Raw genomic sequence first — 12372 nt, forward strand, 5'->3', positions numbered from 1 at the left:
CTCCCGCTTACTCCCCCCAGGCAAGTGGCTGGCTGGAGCTCGCTAGCTGGCACACACACGCTCACACAAGCACGCAGGCGCACTTTCCTTCCGGAAGAGCCCCGGGAAAGGCACGCAGGGTCAGAAGCCTCCTTCCACTGCCTAACCTGTTCAGTCAGATCCCAGCTTCTTCCTGCTGCGGCACCTTTGCCCAGGCTTCCTGCCACCGCACAGTAAGATATTCGGCACACGGCACAGAGGGAAAACCGGGATATGCTGTCCTGTAAACAGTTGCCCTGACAACCGGGACAGGTCCTAATCCGGGAGGGCTGGGAGCAGCTCCGGTCCGCCTGGAAGCGCAGGCAGCTGCGGGATGCTGGTCGGGGGAACTCACCGCAGAGGTCTGGAGCAGGGGGGAGGGAGCCGCCAGCGCTGTGCAGCTCCCTCTTCCTTTCTTCTCCGCCCGCCCCGCCAGGCTGCAGCCCCGGAGGACAACTGTCGCCATGCCCGCACAGGCAGCAGGGGACTCCCCAGGATGGGGAAGGGGACTCAAGGCAAGAAGTCCTTCTCTTCTTTGGGGGACCCGGTTTTCAATCATGACAATGTTTGCGAGTCCCTGGATGAAGGCATAGCTGGACGCCCATGGCTCATTCTGCACACAGTATCACATCGCAGCTTTCTGGAGGTCCCTATCACCCCAGGCTGGGCCATGAGGATTGACACTGCCACGCACCTGAGACATTCCAGGGAGGACAGGCAGGGGGAGAACCGTGCCTGTTCTCACCAAGACCACAATTTGGACTACCCCTTCTGCAAGTCAAGTTGAAAGGAGAGAAATGAGAAAGTACAATCCACCTACTTGGGGGGGGGGGGGGGGGCGGGGAATCCATCTCACGGACACGCGGCCAACTCCCCCCAGTTTCCACTGCTCTGGGCGAGTCACTACCAGCAGTGCTGAGCAATTCTTAACACTTGACCCACTTTTAGTTCTTTTTTGGACTCTTTTCTCCAAAGCATACAATCATGGGATTATTGTTTTCTTCTGAAATGAGCTTTCTCACTTAAGACTCTCCACTTCTAGGCTGCCTGAAATTTATGCTGTGTGTGAAAAAATTAAATTTATAGTAAGTGACACAGACAGATGCCTACTGCCAAATTGGTAGCTTTTGTTGCTTTTGTTTTTGCCTTTTAATCAAAATCAAGTCTGCTTAAAAAGTCCAAAACAATCCTCCCATCCCAGACCACTCTCCTACATTTTCCGACGCGGGGCTCAAAGTCACAAAACCGCAAGATCATGACCTGGGCCAAAACCAAGAGTTGAACGCTTAACCAAATGAGCCACCCAGGAGCCCCAAGCACCCTCTCTCCAACCTTTGGATGGAAGGATAACTTCTGACAATTCACTTAACTTCTCTTGGTGCCTTAGCTTTCACTGTAAAATTGGGGTGACATCATTTAGCTTACAGGACTGGGGAGAGGATTAAATGAAGCATAGTGGTAGCAGTAAGAAGTGCTTATACATATCACCTGCTTTTACATTTTACACTACATCTGTTGTAAGTACTCCCATTTCTGCTTCGTATTTCAGGTGTTTCCAGTTCAACTATCAAGGTTATCGAGCAATAATACTGTCCAGCCCACTGCTGGAGCTGTCACTAGATGGTTGGCAAATCCATGCTGGAAAAAAAACAAAACAAAACACTTCAGAAATCTTTTGCTCAAAGGCTGGGGGATTCAATTAAGAGTTAGATGTGTAGATTGGGGAACTGAAGGAAATTTCAGGTATTAAGTTTACTTAAAATCATGTTCACCTCTTTGGTGAGTACCTGGAATAAAAGAGAATGGGGTTGAAGAACTGCATAGGTCTGAGAAACCACCTAAATCAACATTTTACATGCAAGGAAAACCAAGGCGCAGGAGGTGAAGTTCCTTGACCAGGTCAAATGTTACCCACCAACAAGTCTGTGGTGAAAACGTGCTTCTCCTTATGACGAAAATTCGGCCTGCATCGTTTAGGATCTTAGATCCCTCTTGCTAGCTTCTTACAGAGATGGCAAGATGTGGAGAAGGAAGGAAAGGGAGGATCCATGCTTCAAACATGCAAGATCTTGTTGTTTAAGAAATAAACAGGAGATACAACCTACTGCCATTAATTCTATTTGGAAATTCTATTTTTGAATTAAAGATGATTTGTTATTTCCTATTTATTTCTTTAATCAAAAGATCAGTGAGCATAGTCCAGTATTATACATATTTATGAAAATCTTTTCAAATCTAGTTTGTTTCTTCTACTTCCAGAGAATCAGGTTAGTACTTACAAAAGCAACACACACACACACACACACACACACACACACACACAGCTGAAACTACCTTTTGGCAGAAGAAGTGAAAAGCTATGTCTCAAGCAAACGACAAATTTCATTCAGAAATGTTTCTTACCCAGATACGGCTAACAGCTTCTGATCCTCTCCATGGATCTAACAAAAGTATTACTGAAAGTGGTAAAGCTAAGGAAAAAGGGATCTTTTCCTTCATCTATCATCTTAAAAAAAAAAGTTTATTTATTTTGAGAGAGAGTGAGCCTGTGTGCAAGTTGGGGAGAGAAAGAGGGAGAGGGAGACAGAGAATCCCAAGCAGGCCTGATGTGGGGCTGGAATTCACACAGTGAGATCACGACCTGAGCTGATGTCTAACCAAACTGAGCCACCCAGAAGCACCACCCCCCCCAACCTTCATCTTTCAAATAAAAAAATGAAAGGATCGCATTTACGAAGTATCTTAGGAAGAAAATGAAACATCTTTCCAAGAGTGGCTTTTAAAAAAGCAAAGTGAAAGCTGAAATTCAAATGACTTCTGCAGAAGATGTATATTCCTTTACTCTCAAGGATGGCCTGGATGGCTTTTTCTCCTCTTTTACAGGAGAAACACAGCAGCAAAGCAAAAGCTTCCTAGCACTTAACTTGTCCAGATAAGATTTCACAAAGGAGCCCTCCCTGAGGTCTGTGGAACAGAGATCACAGAACAGCCCTTCTGGGACACAGAGGACTCTAACTGAGCCCACCTCTGCCACACCTAGCTAATCAACAACTCTTTTTTTTTTTTTTAACGTTTATTTATTTTTGAGACAGAGAGAGACACAGCATGAACGGGGGAGGGGCAGAGAGAGAGGGAGACACAGAATCCGAAACAGGCTCCAGGCTCTGAGCCATCAACCCAGAGCCCGATGCCGCGCTCGAACTCGCGGACCGCGAGATCGTGACCTGAGCTGAAGTTGGACGCTTAACCGACTGAGCCACCCAGGCGCCCCCTCAACAACTCTCTTCTGTTAACAGCAATGGAATATCTCTCTAATGACAGAGATGGTACTCTTCATGCTCTAGGGTCTCATGGAGAATTTTGATCTGTATCAAAATGTGAAAGTCACCCAAATGGCTGTTTTGAAAGTTATGCCTAAACTATCTACTGGGGAAATGAAAGCCTAATCAAAGGAGGCCATAAGTCACCAGCCATCCTACAACCCATGAGGCAGGGTGAGGTCAGGTCAAAGAATCCCATTATCCAGAACATCTCCAGCTTTGTCAGATAAGTTTTATCTTTGTTAGTCACAACAGCACTGAGAGAGGAGTCATCGCCTGACAGATCAGGAAACTGAGGCTCAGGTTAAAGTCACACAGCTAGTTCGGTCACTGAGCCAGGATTAATTTGTGGGCCATCTGCTCCGAAGCTAAGATGCTTTTGTCCTGCTGCCTTGTAAATCCTGGTTGCAACATCAACTAGCTGTGTCCCAGTCACAGCTGTGACCAGTCACAGGGAAGCAAACAGCCCAAGATCAAATAATCATAATAAAGGATTTTTTTTTTCCTATCCACGAAGTACACATTTAAGACGTAAATACATTTGAGATTAATTTCCTAAATGCTCAAACCCAGGATATAGGTTTTCAGCTTTATTTCATTTTGGGAACACCGGGGCTTAGTCCCTACAGGGGCATGGGGGCTTTTATACTCAGACCCAAAACAAAGGCAGATGTGGAAAGGGGGATGGCCAGACCTGAAAGCAGAAGGAATCCTACTCTGAATTCCTGAACTCTTCCCCAGCACTAATAGGTGTTTTCAATTTGATGCGGCACATGTGTCCGTGAATGTTACCTGCAGGTACAGAACCTCAATTCAGTCCCCACGGGAACTGGGGTATGTAGACTTGCAAGAGTCAATTAGGTTTTGCAACTATCGTTAAAATAACAAATGATGGATTAATGGAGACTTTGTACAAAGTAGGAAGAAATGAGACATTGCCTAGTGAGAGACGGTAGATTTTACAACTAAGCTGGCTTTACTAGAGAAAAATGTTTGCAGTATAATCATAAAATATATTCGCAGTCATATTGAAAATGATACCACTCATCCGCTATGAATGAAATAGGCCAATAGGTCCTTGAGCGATTGCTGTCCCCACCAATTCCCACCCCCAGCCCCTATTCCCTTAGTACACAATGAACTCATGTCTGTGTGTCCCTCTACCCTGGCTGCCTGGCGCCTCTGGGCTACCTCTAAACATGAGGTAGGGGAACACGAAACAGAGTCAAACTAACTGATCAGTAGGGAACTCATCTCATGATTGGGACCTGCTTGTCACAATGTGAGACAGGAGAATAACACGTGTAGGCACATGGGTACACACACACACTTCAGGTTTCTGTTCACATTTATCCTTTGTCAGCTTTTATTTTATGTCCATAAGATTGGAAAATAGCACACAGTCCATGAATGAATCCAAAAATATCCTCTTGCAGAGAGAAATCTGCTTAACCAGTGAGAAGCATACCTAGATTTTTCCTTCTAAAAGCCTACTGAGCTTTACAAAAAGATCACTGAAATGGAAAAGAGCCTGAGTTGTACTAATCCAAGGACTGTAGCTGAAAATAGAAAATTACTACTGCTGGATTGAAGGGCCAGTCACTGGTAAATTACAGTTCTATATACATATAAGCCAGTTACTTTCCAGTGGGACCCACAAGGGCCAAAAGGCCTTTTCAGAAACGTTTTTACATTAAGAGGAGAGGATTAATTCCTCAAAACTACTGGATTTCAGTAATCTTTTAAATATTTAATGCATACTCCCCGAAAGGTAAGTTGCAACTTACTTCTAGTAGTTTTAGAAATCCACATTTTAATGCAATATTTAAAAAATAAAAGAAAGAAAACCTTCGCAGAGTTTGAAAATACAAAGACAGCACAGGTTGACTGTGAATTCAAATAACCCCTTGGAATAAAAGGTCCCAGCTGGTTCTCTACCATCCCCATTCTTGAAGTTAGGGGGCTCCCTTACAGTTTCCTAGGACGAGGACACTGCCTCATGGCTTCTTTGCCAATAAAGGCCTAACATTCTGCCATCTTGCAGCATTAGACAATTAGCTGTTGGACAAAGAAATACTGCACAAAGACAAGACTGACCCTTTGAAAGGAAAATAAAAAAGGCAGGTTTGCTTTGATCTTTATTTTATCACCTTTTGTTAACAGGCAGTAAGAGAAACAGTAAATACTACTCTAGTAGTCATGTGCCAAAAACCAAGAAGTACCACGTTCCTGCCGTGCCTTTATAACATTTCTATAAATCTTCACCGTGTGGTGAACACTTTGTGGTGCCAGCAGACTCCCATTTTCGCACGTCTGCTCCACCAGAAATAAATTTTAAACCCTGAGGATTCACTTACCTGAATGTAAGGTGTGGATACCAAGCTTTCTTTAAAACTCTTCCCTAAACATTAGGTATCACTAGCTAAGTTGTGAATATTACAAAATACCCATTGAACTTTAACCCAGTAAACACAGGCTAGAATGCCCTTGGGCCTCCGGTTCATTATTCCCATTGATCATACTTAATGTACATTGCATGAACATCTCAATTTCTTGGCAAAAGTTAATATGTGCATACGTCCTCTCCTCTAATAGTGACACCCTTATGAGGTTACAAATCCAATTTTACAGATTCAAAATGAGGCAAAAGAAATCAATGGCTGGGTTCAACAGAAGAATCAGACAGATAGCCAGGGCTGTGTTTCTGAAAGTTACCTAACCCATCACTGGTCCATGAGCAGTTATGGGTTTACTTTTATTTTTTTGAACCACACCATTAGAAAGAGAAGAAAACTGAGAAACTGTGGTTCCCTGTCTTGCTTTAGGAGTGGTAAACACACACCAAGGGTGCAAGGTGAGGTGTTCCGGGGGATGGCATCAGAGTGGAGGCAGTAGGCAGATCATATAATGTTCGTCCACCAAGCAGAGGCAAGGGGAGCCATTCAGGGATGCTGACTGATGCAATGTGTGACCCAGACTGGCCAGTCTGGTGGAGGACAGGTCAGAAGGGAGGAGGAATGACATATAAGAAAAACCAGTTCCATAAGGACTTTGTCCACATGAAAGAAGGTGTCTCACATGGTGACTGTGGGGATGGAAGGCAAAGAGGAAAATGAAAACCCACTCACGTTTGTTTGTTTGTTAAAGAGCGTGGAAGGTTTATTTCAGGGGGATGGGCATGAATACTGAGTTCCTGGAAACGTCCAGAACATGGACAACTGGACAATGAGAAGGAAAGGTGGTTAGTGTTTATATTAAAGACTTAGATGAGAATGAGGGCTTTATATCTGTAGATAAAGTAGAGAGAAAGCCAGAATTAGTTCCAAAATCATCAAAAGCTCAAAATAATGGGCTATAGCTAAAAAGATTCAGTAGCGATAAATATGAACATCTCCTTTGTTAAGTCCAACCGCACAGGTACAGAATGAAAACCCCACCCAAGCTTCAGCAGCTGCAAAGAAGGAGGGCCCTTGGACAGCAAGCTCACTACACGTGATCAGTGCGATGAGGCAGTAAAAGTCCTAACAGTATCACAGGTGGTACCAGCAGATGTCCAGCATGCTGAGTAAGGGGAAGAACCTTCTCTATTTTCTGGTCCTCAGACCACACTGTCTGAATTAGATATTTCAGTGAGATCAGAAATCAGAACACATTCAGAAGAGAGCAACCTAGGACTATAAGATTCTAGGCCATAACACAGGAGAATCATTGGAAAAAAAGGTACAATTTCTCTGGAGAAAATAAGCCAAGATCTGGAGAAATAAAATAACTGAATTAAAGCTTAACATGTGGAAGGATGTCTAGTGTTAGCGTAGTTCTGGAAGACAGAACTAGGATCGGTGATTGGAAGTCAACAGAATGTAACAAATTGTGCCTTCCATCACTGAAGACAGTCATGCAGGAACACTGACTGGGATGAGGGTGCTGCATTAATAGACTGGGTCCAGGTTGGATTTTTGGGTCTCTAAGAGTCTCTTCTGATCCCACAACTGGCTCCAAGACCTGATGAAAACGGAAACTCGAGTTATATGCTCAGGGGAAAACAAGCTGGCGGAAAGAAAAAGCCTGAGACTCAGACAGCCCTTCCCCCTGCCGTCACAGTCTGCCTGTGCTTACTTAACACTTCACATGGTTTCGTTTTTTGTGTTTTTTTTTTTGTCAGTGGCTCTACAGTTGTATTGTTTTACTCATTCCACTGATGCCCCCCAGAGGTTTTTGACTTACTGCTAAAACATGTAAAGAATGGAAGCTTCACTCAGTCTTCCGGTTACAACAGGACCACACTAATAATTTCTGCACCTGCAGCCTGCAGACTTCCCTCACTGTCGCCTATCAGCAATTTAATGGAAATCTGGGTGACAAACTCTAGGGAAGATGGGAATAAAAATGAAGAAGATATACGAGTTTTCCCTCAATGATACAATTCACTGAGGATGGATCACTGTGTGGCTCTGTAACTTGAGAGAGGAGATCTAAAGGTTTGTGAGTGAAGAGCATTATTAAAGAATAATAGGCCAATTCAGTTTATTACTTTATGGGCATTTTAAGGGGAGTGATAGCCCTAAGTCTTTAGGCCAGTGAAGAATTGGACCAATCAAGAGCAAAGTGTTCAACATTCATTTCAGCCCTTACTGAGACTTTCCCCCAATCCCATCTTTTGTGGCTTTGCTACTCTTTCTAATTCTTTCTGCTAAAATGCCCTAAATTAAAACTGACGTCAATTAAGATTTTTTAAGAGGTTTAATATCCTGTTTTTACCTTAAGAGTTAATTTAAAAGTTTCTCTTAAGAAGTAATTTAAATGTTTTACATAATTCTGGGGGAAAACTCTGATTTTCTTTCTGAGGGTCCATGTGTCCAGTCAGCGTTTTCCAGAGAAACAGAATCAAAAATACTACTGGACCACTACTGATACTAAATACTACTACTTCTCTGAAGAAAATATAGACTTTTTTTTTTTTTTTTTAAATACTTATTTTAAGAAATAATGGCAGCCTGCGATTATAGAGGCTGGCAAGTCCAAAATTTGTAAGGCAGGCCAGCAGGCTGGAAACTCAGGCAGGCTTTCCATGTTATAGCCTTAAGGCAGAAGTCCTTCTCTGGGAAACCTCAGTTTTTGCCCCAAAGGCCTTCAATGGATTGGATTGGGCCTGCTATATTATCAAGGGTAATCTTAAAGTCAACTGACTGCAAATGTTAATTATATGTACAAACTACGTTCACAGCAATATTCAGACTGGTGTTTGACCAATAACTGGACACTGTAGCCTAGCTAAATTGACAGTTAAAATTGACCATCATGGTCAGTGACCCCACAGAGATTAAGACACTCCATTCCCACACTGAAATCAACATGCTATAAATGAAAGCATGCCACTCAAAAGTCAAATTTTCACTGAATAGGCTGGACATTATTTACTCAAGTCATTTTCCAGTATTGCAATGCTCTGTTAAGATAATACTCATACTATTGGGGTCAGCAGACCTATGAAATCCTCTTACCTTTCGCTAATGATCGCTCTTTGAGAATCCAATACAGGTCAGCTTCAAAGCATTATCAAACAAATCGTTTTTACCATTATAACAACTGCTTGCCTCAACATTAAGTGGTTTGGAAAGTACAGATATGTAGATTTAAAAAAAAATCCTTCCCTATTGTCATGAAGTAACCTCACTGTCTCAATTAGAAGAAAATATATATAAATATGTGGATGGGGATGGTGTTGATAATACATGTTTCTCATGAGAAGATAAAGTGTACACGAAGGTTTAAGGTACTAAACTTTATTTACACTTACTGGTTAAATAGAACCAACTCTGACAAAAGAGAAAATTATATACAATTCTTCAGCACAGTTCTGAAATCAATCAACAGAAAATCATGGTGGGGAACTTTGAGGTTTGGTCATTTACATTCAGCTAAGGTCCACACTGAAAAGATGAGCATATCCAGTGTAATTGTCAGCAACCAACCAGAACACTGAGAGCCTTCAGCTAAATTATACAGATAAGAAATGAGTATACTTACGATTAAATGGCAAGCCCAGAAGCTTTCCAAATTTGTAACTCCTAAACAAAAAGATTCCTAATGCATCAGTAATTGCTTTAAAAAAAGATAGGAAGCATTAATTTCCGAGAAATAGATACTACTAGCAATCCAGTACATTTTTTGAGAAATGCCATCCCCTTTTGGTCTTATGTGACCTCGGGCCACTGAGATTTTAGTGGGCACTACACAGAAAGAAACAACATCTCAGACCTCAATTCCAAAACCCCTTTACCTTTCGAATCTCTATTCTAAGCCCTTGCCTTAAAACTCCTGTGAAGTTTAGATAGACAACTGAGAGAGGACTATAATGACAAAAGGAACCTCTTGGCAAACTTCCTAAAACACCACAAATGGACCATTGTGCCTTTTATCATCAGGCAAAGTGGCCACACTTCCATTGCTAAAGGCACTAAAATCAACGATGTATTAAAAAAAAAAAAAAAAAAAAAAAAAAAAAAAAAAAGTTGTTCCAGAGACAAAGTTGTAGAGAAACAGTCACAATCATAATAAAATTCTCTCTACTCTCTCAATTTTTCGGTTGAGATTTTATTACCTGGTTCCTGTTTGCAGACTGGCATGGAGGAAGAGATCAGCCCTGAAACCCTTAATACAAGAAATACCCATGTCCCTTCATAGCCCAGAGCCAGCCTTTATCCAACTCACTAGAAAAAGACCTGGTTCTTGCTGTTTACAAACAAAAGTAGGGAGTTTATAGAACCAAAAGCTGTTTGTTTTAGAAATAATTGCAATACTGCAAGTTGTTCCATGAACAGGTTTCCAAATATGTACACCTCTAATAGATAACTTATGCACTGTAAAACAAAAAAGGCATCTTTGTGCATTTCCCAGCTGGTCCAGAATGGCTCACCACTGTCTGGGCTCCCAGTCACCGGATTTAGCAAAATCTTCTTCCATGTGATATTCTGTACTCGTCTCTTCCAAAATCTCCTTGAAGACTTACACTCTATCGTGAGTATACTTTAGGTACAGCTGGACCACCACGGCTTGAATCTAAGATGTCAAGGAAGTGTTCTTCCCTGTGAGGTTCACTGGGTTATAAGATTATGAAGGTTTTCTACTCAAAGGCATTTGCCCTCTCATAGGTCTTCCAGACTAAAGATAGCTCCATCCCCCATTTCTCTATTTTAAGGCTTTTTACTGTGGAGCCATTTCTTCTACTTGCATTTTAGTTCCTGATACTCTACCTGCGACTTATGCAATGCCACTTTAAAAGCATATGCATGGGGGCGCCTGGGTGGCTCAGTCGGTTAAGCGTCCGACTTCGGCTCAGGTCATGATCTCACGGCTCGTGAGTTCGAGCCCCGCGTTGGGCTCTGTGCTGACAGCTCAGAGCCTGGAGCCTGTTTCGGATTCTGTGTCTCCCTCTCTCTCTCTGACCCTCCCCCATTCATCCTCTGTCTCTCTCTGTCTCAAAAGTAAATAAACGTTAAAAAAAAAATTTTTTTTTTTTAAATAAAAAAAAAATAAAAGCATATGCATGTACCTTTTTTCTAAAAAATTTATTTTAATGTTTTTATTTATTTTTGAGAGACAGAAGTGGGGAAGGGGCAGAGAGAGAGGGAGACACAGAATCCCAAGCAGGCTCCAGGCTCTGAGCTGTCAGCCCAGAGCACAACGAGGGGCTTGAACTCAGGAACCGTGAGATCATGACCTGAGCTGAAGTCAGACGCTTAACTGACTGAGCCACCCAGGCACCCCTGGATATACCTTTTTACATACACAACAAGAACATCCTCACAGGGATGATAGGAGGTAGGAAGTCACTGTTGCAAAAGAAAGTTCTGGGTATATTTTAGTGATGTGTATTTCTTATTTTTAATAATTTTATTTTCACTGGGGCACCTGGGTGGCTCAGTTGGTTAAGCATCTGACTTCGGCTCAGGTCATGATCTCACGGTACATGGGCTCCAGCCCCACGTCGGGCTCTATGCTGACAGCTCAAAGCCTGGGGTCTGCTTCGGACTCTATGTCTCCCTCTCACTGCTGCTTCCCCACCTGTGAGTGTACTCGCTCTCTTTCTCTCTCCCCCAAAAATAAACATTCAAATACTGAGTACTTATAAAAATATTTTTACTGAAAAATGATATAAATGGTATATATTTATATATAAATATTATATATGATATATTATATGATATATATTATATATGATATAAATACCATATATGATATAAATATTATATATAATATAAATATAATATATAAATATATAATATAAATATTATATGATATAGATATTATATGATACAGATATATATGAAATGTAAATATTATATATGATATAAATATTATATATGATATAAATATTATATACGTATATATAATATAAATATTATATACTTACATATAATACAAATATATACTTGTAAGTATTATATATAATATATATAAATATGTATTTATATATAATATATATATTATATATTATATTATATATTACATTTATATTATATATATTATATACTTATATAAATATTAAATATAAATAAACCTTAATATTTTAAGAGTGGTTTAAAGTATGTTGGTTTAATCAATTACCACAGTGTCTATGTATCATATATAAAATTTAAAGGCATTACTCAGAACATCTAAACCCAGATTCATCTGAGGAAGTGACATTTAAAGATTTATTAAGTTAAATTTTTAAAAATATAAAAATTGAAATTACAAGTTGAACAAGATATTTTCTTAGGGAGAAAGGTCTGTCTCATATACCCTGGTCCCAACATCCTGTATAGGCACTGGAAATAAGCCTCTGCAACTTGAAGTCTTTTCTAAAATTTAATACATAAGAAACTTAATTTAAAAAAAAACGGTTTAGGGGAGCTTGGATGGCTCAGTTGGTTAAGTGTCTGAATCTTGATTTCAGCTCAGGTCATGATCTCAGGGTCATGAGCTTGAGCCCTGCATCAGGCTCAGAGCTGAGTGTGGAGCCTACTTAAGATTCTTTCTCCCTCTCTCTCTG

General features: G+C 41.1%; 1 protein-coding gene across 8 annotated transcripts in view; it reads right to left on the reverse strand.

The window, feature by feature from the left end:
- The window catches only part of MAP7 (microtubule associated protein 7), a 177219-nt gene that overhangs the window by 153371 nt on the left and 11476 nt on the right, over positions 1-12372 (reverse strand). For 5 of the 8 annotated variants that reach the window (XM_042939925.1, XM_042939924.1, XM_042939921.1 and 2 more), the window contains exon 1: positions 147-186. The exons of 2 other annotated variants lie outside the window; for them this stretch is intronic. The gene's annotated coding sequence lies outside the window, so the exon portion shown is untranslated. Of the gene's footprint in view, positions 1-146; positions 206-12372 lie in introns of those variants that run through there. One more of the 8 variants, XM_042939919.1, reaches the window with a different exon arrangement.

The sequence above is a fragment of the Panthera leo genome, chromosome B2 (genome assembly GCF_018350215.1).
Source record: "Panthera leo isolate Ple1 chromosome B2, P.leo_Ple1_pat1.1, whole genome shotgun sequence".
NCBI classification, from domain to species: Eukaryota; Metazoa; Chordata; class Mammalia; order Carnivora; family Felidae; genus Panthera; species Panthera leo.